Raw genomic sequence first — 12,517 nt, 5'->3', positions numbered from 1 at the left:
CATGACAGCATATATGAAAATCCAAATTATGTTTATGCTACGCAGCATAAAAGCAAAATAGGACCTGTATCTTATCCACCCTCTGCACTACCAACACATATACCGTTGTTGGTTGGCTGTTCACAGGTAGTGGGCAGAAGCTGCCAAGGATAGGGTTTTTGTGCTTCTACGGAGTAGTTAGTCCGGGCAGATATCGGTCCCAGTAACAGAAGTTTAGCAGCGAAATGGACCAAAACAAATTCGGGTCGTGTGAGTGAATGTGGTATCGTTGATATCTGGCGGGACCCACACCGATGTGCCTGGGAGAAAGTAAACCGAATGGAAAGGCAGAATGTGAAAAACGGTTCTCGCTTCGCTTGATTCGGCCGAGGTACGGATTCGGGACAGAGGCCATAGCCGAGTTAGTATTTATTTTCGTTTCGACCTGAACACTTTGATTTTTTTCGCGCACCGGATATTAGAGACTGTATGTTGTTTTGCTGGGACTTTTGTGGTTCTTGGTTGTTATATGGCTGGATGTAGTGGTAGAAAAAAAGGACCATTATGAACCAGAATTAAATGAAAAGGAGTGCTGATAGAAAAAAGGGACATATTAGGACGAAGGGGAATCCAAGGGTGGGCCACTATTTAGATCCCTGGATGCATATTTAGGCAATCTCGAATGGTGCATAGTTTGCAGTGTTTTAGAAAGCAGATAGATGAAGTGAAATCTCGTTCCACTCTGTGTGCAGGTACATTGGATGTGTTGTTTTGTGTATTTTTTGTCCCGTAATGTGTACTGAAAGTATTTATTTTAGCTGAAACTAAATGTTAAGTGTGTATTTTTATCGACTGAAGACGAGTACGTCGTGCCGTCGTGTGGGACAAACAGACTACATTAGTGGCATCGACCGGGGGACAGTGAACTCTTTAACTATGATAAAGTAAAGCGTGAGTAGCTGGGAACGCAAGTAAAATTGCTAGCGAAGATTGTCTCCCTTGACCGTCCAACAAAGAAATAAGCTTAAGGTGAAAGTGTGGGCAGACAGTGCCTGGATAAACAATCTTCCGCAGATAAGGTGTAAGGCCTATCGACGCTCGAAACGGGTGATAAGGTGAGTCGTGTTTGGGGTGACATGTGTCTTCAATGTTTGAATATCACTATACCGACCGTTGCTGATGGGTGTTGTATATCTAATCTAGATGAAATAATGCAAGCAAAACAACGCACTGTTCATATTGTGGCACACTGCACCCTTCGGTGAATTCAACATTTCTCTTTTATGCATTAGACATTTTTAGCCTCTTCAGTGTTGCCAGAGATATGTAAACTAAAATTGATGGTGTATACCTCAAAAATAAATTGCTGGACATAGCATATTCAGGACATTGAAGATACGAACGTTTCGAAGTAGTTAATATTTATATTGTAAATTGATGGTAATATCGAATAACTGGACAGGAATGACGGCTTTAGATCATACATATCAAAGTATATTGTGTATGGCAAGCACAATGAATACACTATGCGCAAGTTACTGAGAATGTATCGTACCCGAAAACATGCTGAGGCGGTCCGAGAACCAAACTCGCCATCTCCGGATTGGCAATTCTACGCAATTCTACGTTTGGTCACAAGGCTAAGTGGAGCTCATACATTATATGAACACTTTCACAATTCATAACAACGTAAACAGGTTACCTTTGTTGTGAAATGCTCTGCTGCTTTTATGGAAAATAGTTGAAAAAATACTGAAATGCTGCAAACTCAACTCAACGCGTAACATCAATATTTTAAATAAGGAGTTTCAATTTTCTTATGACTTTCTTTATGTTGGGCAGGCTTTGCAAACAGAACAGACAGGACAGACAGGATAGACAGGAACGACAAGACAGACAGGACATACGGGACAAACGGGGCAGACGGGACAGATGGTACAGACGGGAAAGATGGGACAGTCGGGATAGACAGAGCAGACAGGATATACAGGAAAGACAGGATAAACGGGACAGATGGAATCGACGGGACAGTCGGGACAGACGAGACATTACATTACATTATTTATTTAATACAACATAATTACATCAGACAGACGGGACAGACGGAACCGACGGGACAGTCAGGACAGGTGGGACAAACAGGTCAGACATGACAGATTGGACAGATAGGACAGACATGACAGACATAGCAGTTAGGACAGACAAAGCAGAGAGGACATACATGATAGGACAGATGGGACAGACATGAAAGACAGACAGGTCAGACAGGACAGACAGAACTGACATGACATGCAGGACAGATAGGACAGACAGGTTAAACAGGACAAATAGGACAGCAGGATCGACAGGACAGACTGGACATACAAAACAGACAAGCAGTTAGGACAGATATAGCAGACAGGACAGATAGGACAGATGGGAAAGACGGGATTGACAGGTAGACGGGACAGACAGAATAGATAGCACAGATAATATAGACAGCATCATGCTCAATATGCGGTTTGGATTCCGTAAATGAGTTTGCTACGATTGCTACACCTAAAACAAAAAGTTGTGACATTCTTTACATTTTCGAATAAAGCCCCAGAGGTCGACCGCATATCAGCCGAGATGCTCAAAGCTGACCCCATGACATGCGCTCAACTACTGCATCGTTTATTTCGTAATATCTGGGACACCGCAACTTTCCCGGTCGACTGGATGCAAGGTATCTTAGTGAAGGTGCCAAAAAGGGTGACCTGACTGTATGCGATAACTGGCGAGGCATTATGTTGCTGTGTACCGTTCTCAAAGTTCTGTGCAAAATTATCCTAGCCCGGATTCAGGAGAAGATCGATGCGACTCTCCGGCGGCAGCAGGCCGGATTCCGTGCCGGAAGATCCTGAGTGGACCATATTGTCACGCTCCGCATAATTCTGGAGCAGGTCAACGAATTCCAGGAGTCCCTTTACTTGGTATTCATTGACTACGAAAAAGCTTTCGACCGTCTCAATCACGAGAATATGTGGGGCGCCCTAAGACGCAAGGGGGTTCCTGAAAAAATCATCGGCCTCATCGAAGCACAGTACGAGGCCTTTTCGTGCTGCACAATGGGGTCCTGTCCGACCCTTTCCGGGTCGTAGCTGGTGTGAGGCAAGGATGTATTCTATCACCGTTACTGTTCCTCATCGTAATTGATGAAATTCTGGTAGATGCGATTGACCGTGAACCAAACCGCGGGCTGTTATGGCAGCCTATAACCATGGAGCACCTAAACGACTTCGAATTGGCGGATGACGTTGCACTCCTCGCACAACGGCGTTCTGATATGCAGAGTAAGTTCAACGACCTTGCCGAGCGCTCCTCCTCGGCAGGTTTAGTCATCAACGTCAACAAAACCAAATCGTTGGATGTAAACACGGTGACTCCTTCCAGTTTCACAGTAGCCGGGCAACCAGTGGAGAATGTTGAAAGCTTCCAATATCTTGGTAGCCAAATGACGTCAGACGGCGGTACCAAGATCGACATAGGCGCACGGATCAAGAAAGCAAGGGCTGCCTTTGCGAGTTTAAGAAATATCTGGAAAAACAGGCAGATAAGTGAACGCACCAAAATACGAATTTTCAACTCTAACGTGAAATCTGTGCTGTTATACGCTAGCGAAGCATGGTGTGTATCAGTGGAGAACACTCAACGGCTGCAGGTGTTCGTTAACAGATGCCTGCGGTATATAATTTGGGCCTGGTGGCCTCACAACTGGATCTCAAACAACGAGCTCCATCGTCGTTGTCACCAGAGGCCGATAGCAACAGAAATTCGGGATCGGAAGTGGGGCTGGGTCGGCCACACTCTACGTAGGGGCGGAAACGAAATCTGTAAACAAGCATTAGACTGGAACCCAGCGGGACATCGCAGCAGAGGCAGACCCAGAGGCTCATGGCGGCGAAGCCTCAATAAAGAAATAAAAGAAGTCGACCGAAATGTAACCTGGCAACAGGTTAAAGCGATAGCCGGGCAACGCTCAGGATGGAGATCTTTCAAGTTGGCCCCTTGCACCACCGGAGGTGTACAGGATCCATAAGTAAAGTAAGTAATTCTTTACATTGAGCGTTACCCTCTGTTACCCTTCTATTTGAGATTGTATGATATTTCTCACACCCACATACCATTCATCGTGGATTATGATAGTCTGTAGTTACTTTTTCCCTCATATGGTATATAGTCCAGAAGATTAACGTATCAGTCGAAACGTGACAATCCTGGTGGAGGGCCTAGGTACAATTCTCGTCTTCGGCCATTTTTTTTGTAAGCGAGTTAAAGTTGGCGAAGTATATAAAGAATCATTTCGCGATGCGATGAAAGCTCAAAAATAGATTCTATGCAGACACATGCCACCTATTTCCTTCTTTTCTTTCGCGACGGGAGACATAATGCAATGATTTGCGATATGAACTTAATGCAATCTGTGTATGGGCATCAGCCTATGACAATCTGTGCATGGAATTAATGCAAGATTGTAATAAAAGCATGCATTCTCTGGTTGGGTGAGTTGAATTTCAAACATAGTGCATTATTACCTTTATTGAATAATTCCAATAAATTATTAGATTTATTAGATAGATATAAGTTGCATAAAATATAGCAAACTGGCAGCAATGCATCTTCTAAGTGTTTTCCTTCTATGCGTTAGACTCTTGTGCTCATTCAGATTTTGTTTTATGAAACAATACTAAAACTTTCCACCATTCATTGCACATTATTTTCATCTTCTCTGGCTTCGTACTCATTGCGGTGTAAATATACCGACAGGAAAGCACATTGCATACTAAATGAATGAAAAGTGAATTAGAGACAGACGAGAAGAAAAACTGTCTAACACATCGCAACAATCTGCTGGAGAAAAGTAAAACAGAGAAAATATGTATACCTACTCGACTTTTTTGTCCCGCGGAACAGCATAGAAAATGGTGGGATGTATTAAAAGAGCAGTTGACTGGAGTTGGATGATCGCTGGTGGTTCGGCCGAATAATAATTGATCGTTATCTCCTCCAATGTGGCAATGACGACGAGAAATTGTGTGAAAATGATTCAATTATTCTAAACTTTGGCCAAAACAGCTTTGAGGCAAACTTTCTAACTGAAAATCATGTTCTGAAAATTTGATTATAAAAGCGTTCTAGGAGGGGCTTTTTTCGAAGGATATTAATCAATTAATCAGAACAGCGCGCAGCGGCGCATATATGAGTCCACCTCCGACTGCAACTAAAATTGTGTCTATAATCAATAATCAATCAATGCAATCTGATGAAGAAAAACGGCACTCATAATCCATAAATATCAGATTATTTTAATCTTTGTTTTATTTTTATATACCAAAAAAACTAAACTGCGGAAAGCTCTGGTATCACTTATTAAAATCTACTTTTTGACTACGTTTCGGTGGTTAGTGTGGTGATTTTCTCCTAGTTGCTCCAAAGCTGGAAATTGACTGTTTCATTGTTACAATGAGGACGCTGGTAATGCTTCAGAACATAAGGCTTGCGCCTCCAGAAGTACTCGAGTAGCATAGTATATGTTTGATAATAATTCTAACCTCAAAATGAGTTTAGCGAACCAAAATTACTCTTTGGTGACTTTGGTACTCTTTGTCCGGAATTTGTATAGGGGCCCGCCACTGTGCGCTCCCGTCAACGACAACTTCTTAGGCCACAAGATACACAACTGTTTTTGGTCAGAACCATCCTTTAGAAAGATGTTTTAATTTACCTAACAATGTAACCGTTTTTGATTTTAATGTTAGTAGGACTTGTTTCAAAAACAGAAGGTGTTTTGCTCGTTTGTACTAAAGGAATTTTCGAAGAAATTCCTGAGGGGATTTCTTTAGACTTTCGAGATACTTTCAAGCTTTTGCTGGAGCAACTTCTAAAGGAATTTCTGGAAAAATTGCAAAGGCATTTCTAGAGGATTTTTCGATGAAATCCCTGGAGGAATGAAAAATGTAATTCCTGAAAGAATATCCCAAAAGTCTTTCTAGAAGTTTTTCTGAGAGATTTTTCGAATGAATTCTTGAAAGAAAGAATTTCTGTGAGCATTACTAAAGAAATTTCCGAAATAATCCTAAAAGGCATTTATGATGGATTTATCGAAATTGGCAGAAAATATTTCTTTAGGACAATTTTGGTGTACATATTCAAGGGAAAATATTTAATTTGTTGGAATTTCTCACCTACGAGGAATGGATGAATGAGATTTCAATATGAATAAATAGGCAGAACCAGAATAACGAAATGAGTTGTTAAATGAACTATTTCTGTTAAATTTGTTACGTTTTGTTTTTCTCTTAATATATATTTTTGTACCGGAAAATCCGGGAATTTGAAATCCAATATTTACTTGTTACCCTGCCTGTAATTATGCAGGTGTGTTTGTTGTCAACACTGGCCTTTCTTAATTTTTCGGTCCTTCGAAATATATGTGTACTACATTATCACATTCCCAGCTTCAGGCAAACCCTAGTCCATACTTATACGTCACTATACTGCCGTTCTACGTATTATTATTTATTTATTTAATCAGACTAAGGCCGAAGTGGCCTGTGCGGTATATAAGAGTCTTCTCCATTCGGCTCGGTCCATGGCTACACGTCGCCAACCACGCAGTCTACGGAGGGTCCGCAATTCATCTTCCACCTGATCGATCCACCTTGCCCGCTGCGCACCTCGCCTTCTTGTGCCCGTCGGATCATTGTCGAGAACCATTTTCACCGGGTTACTGTCCGACATTCTGGCTACGTGCCCGGCCCACCGCAGTCGTCCGATTTTCGCGGTGTGAACGATGGATGGTTCTCCCAACAGCTGATGCAACTCGTGGTTCATTCGCCTCCTCCACGTACCGTCCGCCATCTGCACCCCACCATAGATGGTACGCAGCACTTTCCTTTCGAAAACTCCGAGTGCGCGTTGGTCCTCCACGAGCATCGTCCAGATCTCGTGTCCGTAGAGGGCTACCGGTCTAATGAGCGTTTTGTAGATTGCCAGTTTGGTACGGTGGCGAACTCTATTCGATCGGAGCGTCTTGCGGAGTCCAAAGTATGTACGATTTCCAGCCACTATGCGTCTCCGAATTTCTCTGCTGGTGTCATTTTCGGCAGTCACCAGTGAGCCCAAGTACACAAATTCTTCTACCACCTCGATTTCGTCACCACCGATGCAAACTCGCGGTGGGTGGCTCACATTGTCTTCTCTTGAACCTCTTCCTATCATGTACTTCGTCTTCGACGTGTTGATGACTAGTCCGATCCGCTTAGCTTCCCTCTTCAGTCTGATGTAGGCTTCCTCCATCTTCTCAAAGTTACGTGCCATAATATCTATGTCGTCGGCGAAACCAAATAGCTGGACGGACTTATTGAAAATTGTACCACTCGTGTTAATCCCTGCTCTTCGTAAGCTATGTTGAATAGCAGACACGAAAGACCATCACCTTGCCGTAACCCTCTGCGGGTTTCGAAGGGACTCGAGAATGCCCTGAAACTCGAACTACGCACATCACCCGATCCATCGTCGCTTTGATCAACCGTGTCAGTTTATCCGGAAAACCGTGTTCGTGCATTAGCTGCCATAGCTGGTCCCGATCGATTGTATCATATGCGGCTTTGAAGTCGATGAATAGATGATGTGTGGGCACGTTATATTCGCGGCATTTCTGCAGTACTTGGCGAATGGCGAACACCTGGTCCGTGGTGGAGCGTTCGCCCATAAAACCCGCCTGGAACTCCCTTGCAGTTGGTGCTAGTCGGCGGCATAAAATTTGGGAGAGTACCTTGTGGGCGGCGTTCACCAATGTGATTGCGCGGTAGTTGCTACAATCCAGCTTATCGCCCTTTTTGTAGATGGGACACACGACACCTTCCATCCACTCCTGCGGCAAAACTTCCTCCTCCCAAATCTTGGTAATGACCCAGTGCAGCGCTCTAGCCAGTGCCTCACCACCGTGTTTAAATAGCTCTCCTGGTAGTTGGTCAACCCCAGGGACTTTGTTGTTTTTCAGCCGGCCGATCTCCTCCTGGATTTCCTGGAGATTCGGAGCCGGTAAGATTATGTCCTGCGCGCGTTCTCCCAGGTCCATTCCCATACCGCCATCTTCGTCTGCTACATCGCCATTCAGGTGTTCTTCGTAGTGCTGCCGCCACCTCTGGATCACCTCACGCTCGTTCGTAAGAAGGTTCCCGTTTATGTCCTTACACATATCAGGCTGTGGCACGTGGCCCTTACGTGAACGGTTTATCTTCTCATAGAACTTTCGTGTGTTATTAGCGCGGTACAGTTGCTCCGTCTCTTCACGGTCTCGATCTTCCTGCTGACGCTTTTTCCTCCGGAAAATCGAGTTTTGTCTGTTCCGCGCCTGTTTATATCGTGCCTCGTTCGCCCTCGTGCGGTGTTGCAGCAATCTCGCCCATGCTGCATTCTTCTCTTCCACTAACTGCTCACATTCGCCGTCATACCAGTCGTTTCTCTGATCCGGGGTACCGTGCCTAGTGCAGCGGCTGCATTGCTTCTAATGGCGGATCGAATATCTCTCCAGACATCTTCAAGAGACGCTGCGCCTAGCTGCTCTTCCGTTGGGAGTGCCACTTCCAGCTGCTGCGCGTATTCTTGGGCTAGTCTAGCGTCTTGTAGCCGCCCAATGTTAAGCCGCGGCGTCCGACTTCGACGCGTGTTGTACACCGTCGAGAGTTTTGAGCGCAGGCATACTACAACGAGGTAGTGGTCGGATTCAATATTCGCACTGCGGTAAGTGCGGACGTTCGTGGTCGATTTGGTTTTCCGTTTCTTGGTTAGGTGATCTCCACGTGGCCGTGTGGATATTTTTGCGGGGAAAGAAGGTGCTTCGGACTACCATTCCGCGGGAGGCTGCGAAGTTTATGCATCGTTGGCCGTTGTCATTCGATACGGTGTGCAGACTATCCGGTCCGATGACCGGTCTATACATTTCCTCCCTTCCTACCTGTGCGTTCATGTCACCGATGACGATTTTGACGTCCCGCAGTGGGCATCCATCGTATGTCTGCTCCAGCTGTGCGTAGAACGCTTCTTTCTCGTCGTCGGGTCTCCCTTCGTGTGGGCAGTGTACGTTGATGATGCTATAGTTGAAGAAACGGCCTTTAATCCTCAGCTTGCACATCCTTGCGTTGATTGGCTGCCACTCAATCACGCGTTGGCGCATCTTACCCAGCACTATGAAGCCGGTTCCCAGCTCGTTGGTGGTGCCACAGCTTTGGTAGAAGGTAGCCGCTCGATGCCCGCTTTTCCACACTTTCTGTCCTGTCCAACAAATCTCCTGCAGCGCCACGACGTCGAAGTTGCGGGGATGTAATTCATCGTAGATCATCCTGTAGCAGCCTGCGAAACCTAGCGACTTGCAATTCCATGTTCCAAGCTTCCAATCGTGATCCTGTATTCGTCGCCTAGGTCCTTGCCGATTATATCGAGTCGCAATATCTCTTATATTGTTCGTAATGATTGGTTTTCCAGGCGGCTTATTGGGCCTGCGCAAACCTCCTGTCTCGTCGGAGGGCCGTCGTGTCAGGGCTGTTTAGCGTCCCACCTAACACCAGGACTTGGGCTTGTGCGCTTTGAGCGGCACACGGTCGCTTTGGTGAGGCCTACTTGCGGATACATGCAGCTTTTTATAGAGGTTTAACAGGGCCCATTGTCAAACCCCACCACATCCTAGGCAAGCCCCACAACTCGCAGATGGCCTGGGGAGGGATCGTCAAGCCCTTGGACATAGTCCCTGCTGCCCTGTGTATTTAATACCACAGACAAACAGACGTAGAACGCCATTTCAATTTATCGTACATGAATTATTTTGCGCCATTCGTCCTACAGAGGCGCTAGCAGTCAACCACTTTGACATTTGACGCTTGAAATGCCGATTATCGAGGCGGCGTTTCATTTTGCAACATAGTATGCACCTCTCAGTGAGGAACAAACAATAAACAGCCTAACGTCAATATTGGATTTTCACGGGGAAGCCCGAATTGTGCGTTGGGACAGCTCTGACGATGTTGAATAAAAGGCTAGAACATTAGACGAGAATAAATCAATATTCACCTCATAATCTGTCCAACTTCTACGTGGTTTAGTTAGCTAAAAGTCGTTGCCGACCAGTTCACAATCCCCAATAACATTCAGGTTTTATGCCGGTTTTATAGAAGTAATGTTGAGCAAATAATGGTTTTCGTGACCGTTCTAAAACCAAAAATGTTACTTCGGAATGTTTCTCAATTGGCTTGGCAATATCGGTTTGTTAAGTGTTGAGAGCAATAGTTTTTTGGCCTAAATATAGGTTCGGGTAAGAGCATTTTATATTATAGACTTGCATGCTAATACTTCAGACGTTTATAAAGTTGTACTGTCTTAGTCTTACTGTCTTAGTATAAAAATTATATTTAACGAGCTTGTGACTTAGATTGACCTCAAAGTCCCCTATATATTTTTTTAAATAAAATACTCGAATATTTGTTATTTTTATAGAATCATTGCAAACTATCAATTCAAAATATTACTCTATCATTTCCTTACCCAATAAATACTAAAACAAAACATTTAGGAAACGATATAACTCATCAGTTATTGTTACGCAAACATTTATCAACTCGACATTTTGAGACAATAATATAATTAATTATCTGTGAATAGAACAAAATTTTAAATCAAATATGAAAAAATTACGTTAGATGCACTTTGATGCTTATTAGACCGTGAAATTCCATAAATTTGCAACTTTTATCAAGAAAATATAAATGGTGCCCTTCTGTGGATCCCTTATGAAGAGGAAAAGACATTTCTAGTATAGTATCATGCAAATAAAATAAGGAAAAATATACAAAATTGTGTTATATGGGACATTGGGGCAAAACGATATCGATAACTGGTGGTGGCTGCCTATCCGATTTTGTTATTTCGAACTTGTATACTGCCGTTATACACATAATTGTCCCATGTATATAGGGAATCCCAGCAAACATGGGACAAATATGCGTATGACGGCAGTATACAAGTTCGATAAATTTGTTCTCATGGCTTGTAATGATTCGAAACATAGGGTGGAGGGGGGTTGAAACTGTCCAATGTCCACCCTGAGAACGACATGAAGATGTCTCCCGCGTTCATGAAACAGCGCTCACTGAATTCTTTGGGAAATTAGTTCTTGAATGAGCCCTTGATCTCCTCTTTGAGTTGTTCATGAAGAAAGTTATCAATTCTGTTCACCTTTTTTAAAATCGGATTTCCCCAATGTGCTGCACAGCCTTATGTGCCGACACCTTCCTAAAACAATTTTAAATACTGATGGCAGTGAGATATTGTAAAAATAAGGCGGAATATATTCAATTTCTCAACGCAAAATAATTTAGGCAATCAACATAAATTTAAAATGTTGCATGTAGGAATTTTTGGGTTAATTTACTTTTCATCAATTTAAAAGTTATGTGAAATATCGCATACCCTTATCACGGTTTGGCGAAACCGTCGAAAACAGCTTAGTCAGATTTACTTAACTGGAGCGCGGTGGATTGACATGTTCAAACGTGCTCACATATTGGACAGTGTACGATATAGCGGTACATAGCCGCGATCGTCATTGATGATGATGCATTGGCGCAATGTATAGGACACTAAGGAAAGAATTTGTTTGGGTGAGGAGCGCGGAATAATAACTTAGCCAAAATGATAGAGACAATAAGAGTCTTCATTGAATCTACATACACGTATACAGGTGTATTGATATAAAGGGTTTGTTGCCCGTATGAAAAACAGAGAGAACATGATTTTGATCTTACCAATATAAACTTGAAAGGAAATATTGATATTAGGGTCTGAGTGCTTCGGAAAAGGAAGAGCCGACCCGAAGGGGTAATGATTCTTTTGGGAAAGGGGAATTTAATTTAAAGCCCAGTTGAAAGAAAGAGAAAAATATTGATTGATTGATTTTTAAGAGTATACTTAAAATCAAAGAGTAATACAAGCGGTAGCTGTTAATAGCTCGGCGGTATGGTGCGCTGTTTTACAAAGAACCCATGCTGGGTTCGAATACAGATTTTTAAGTGAATGTTTTCACAACTCCGTTGGTTTAGTAGTATCATGCATTATTAAACATTTGGGACTTGTTGAACATTACTCTGTGAGACAGCAATGTTCAAGTTTAAGTGTAAAGAAAGGGGCAGGACTTAGAGATACTCATTTTATACAAAAAATTATATGAATTAATACATTAGTAAATTGAAGTAGCCACTTGAATGTGTGCTCGAAATAAGAGAGTTTTAGAGAGTGAAAAGAGAACAGAATTTTTCCAAGAGAATTTCAAAGGGAACATCCAAAAAAGGGGGCAAAGTTTTGTAAAGTATGGAAGTCCAATATTAAGGCTGAATTGGGTAATCTATGACAAGAAATTAAATAACTGTTGAAAAAATTTGAAATAAAAAAGAAGTTGTTTCGGAATTTATGGATTTTTCAAATAAGCTGATTAAGCATTTCGTGCAAGAGAACTTTAGGGAGC

The 12,517-nt window shown here is 43.1% G+C and overlaps 1 protein-coding gene across 6 annotated transcripts in view; it reads left to right on the top strand.

Moving 5' to 3' along the window:
* Positions 1 to 385: 385 nt before the first annotated feature.
* LOC134211513 (protein wech) overlaps positions 386 to 12,517 on the top strand; it is a 60,376-nt gene continuing 48,244 nt past the window's right edge. The window contains exons 1-2 of one of the 6 annotated variants that reach the window (XM_062688424.1): positions 386 to 466; positions 798 to 1,094. The gene's annotated coding sequence lies outside the window, so the exon portion shown is untranslated. Of the gene's footprint in view, positions 1,095 to 12,517 lie in introns of all 6 variants that reach the window. The other 5 variants (XM_062688422.1, XM_062688423.1, XM_062688421.1 and 2 more) reach the window with 5 other exon arrangements.

Source organism: Armigeres subalbatus, chromosome 2 (assembly GCF_024139115.2).
Source record: "Armigeres subalbatus isolate Guangzhou_Male chromosome 2, GZ_Asu_2, whole genome shotgun sequence".
NCBI lineage: Eukaryota > Metazoa > Arthropoda > Insecta > Diptera > Culicidae > Armigeres > Armigeres subalbatus.
Note: the sequence above shows the minus strand (reverse complement) of the source record. Positions and strands in the feature narration are given on the sequence as shown.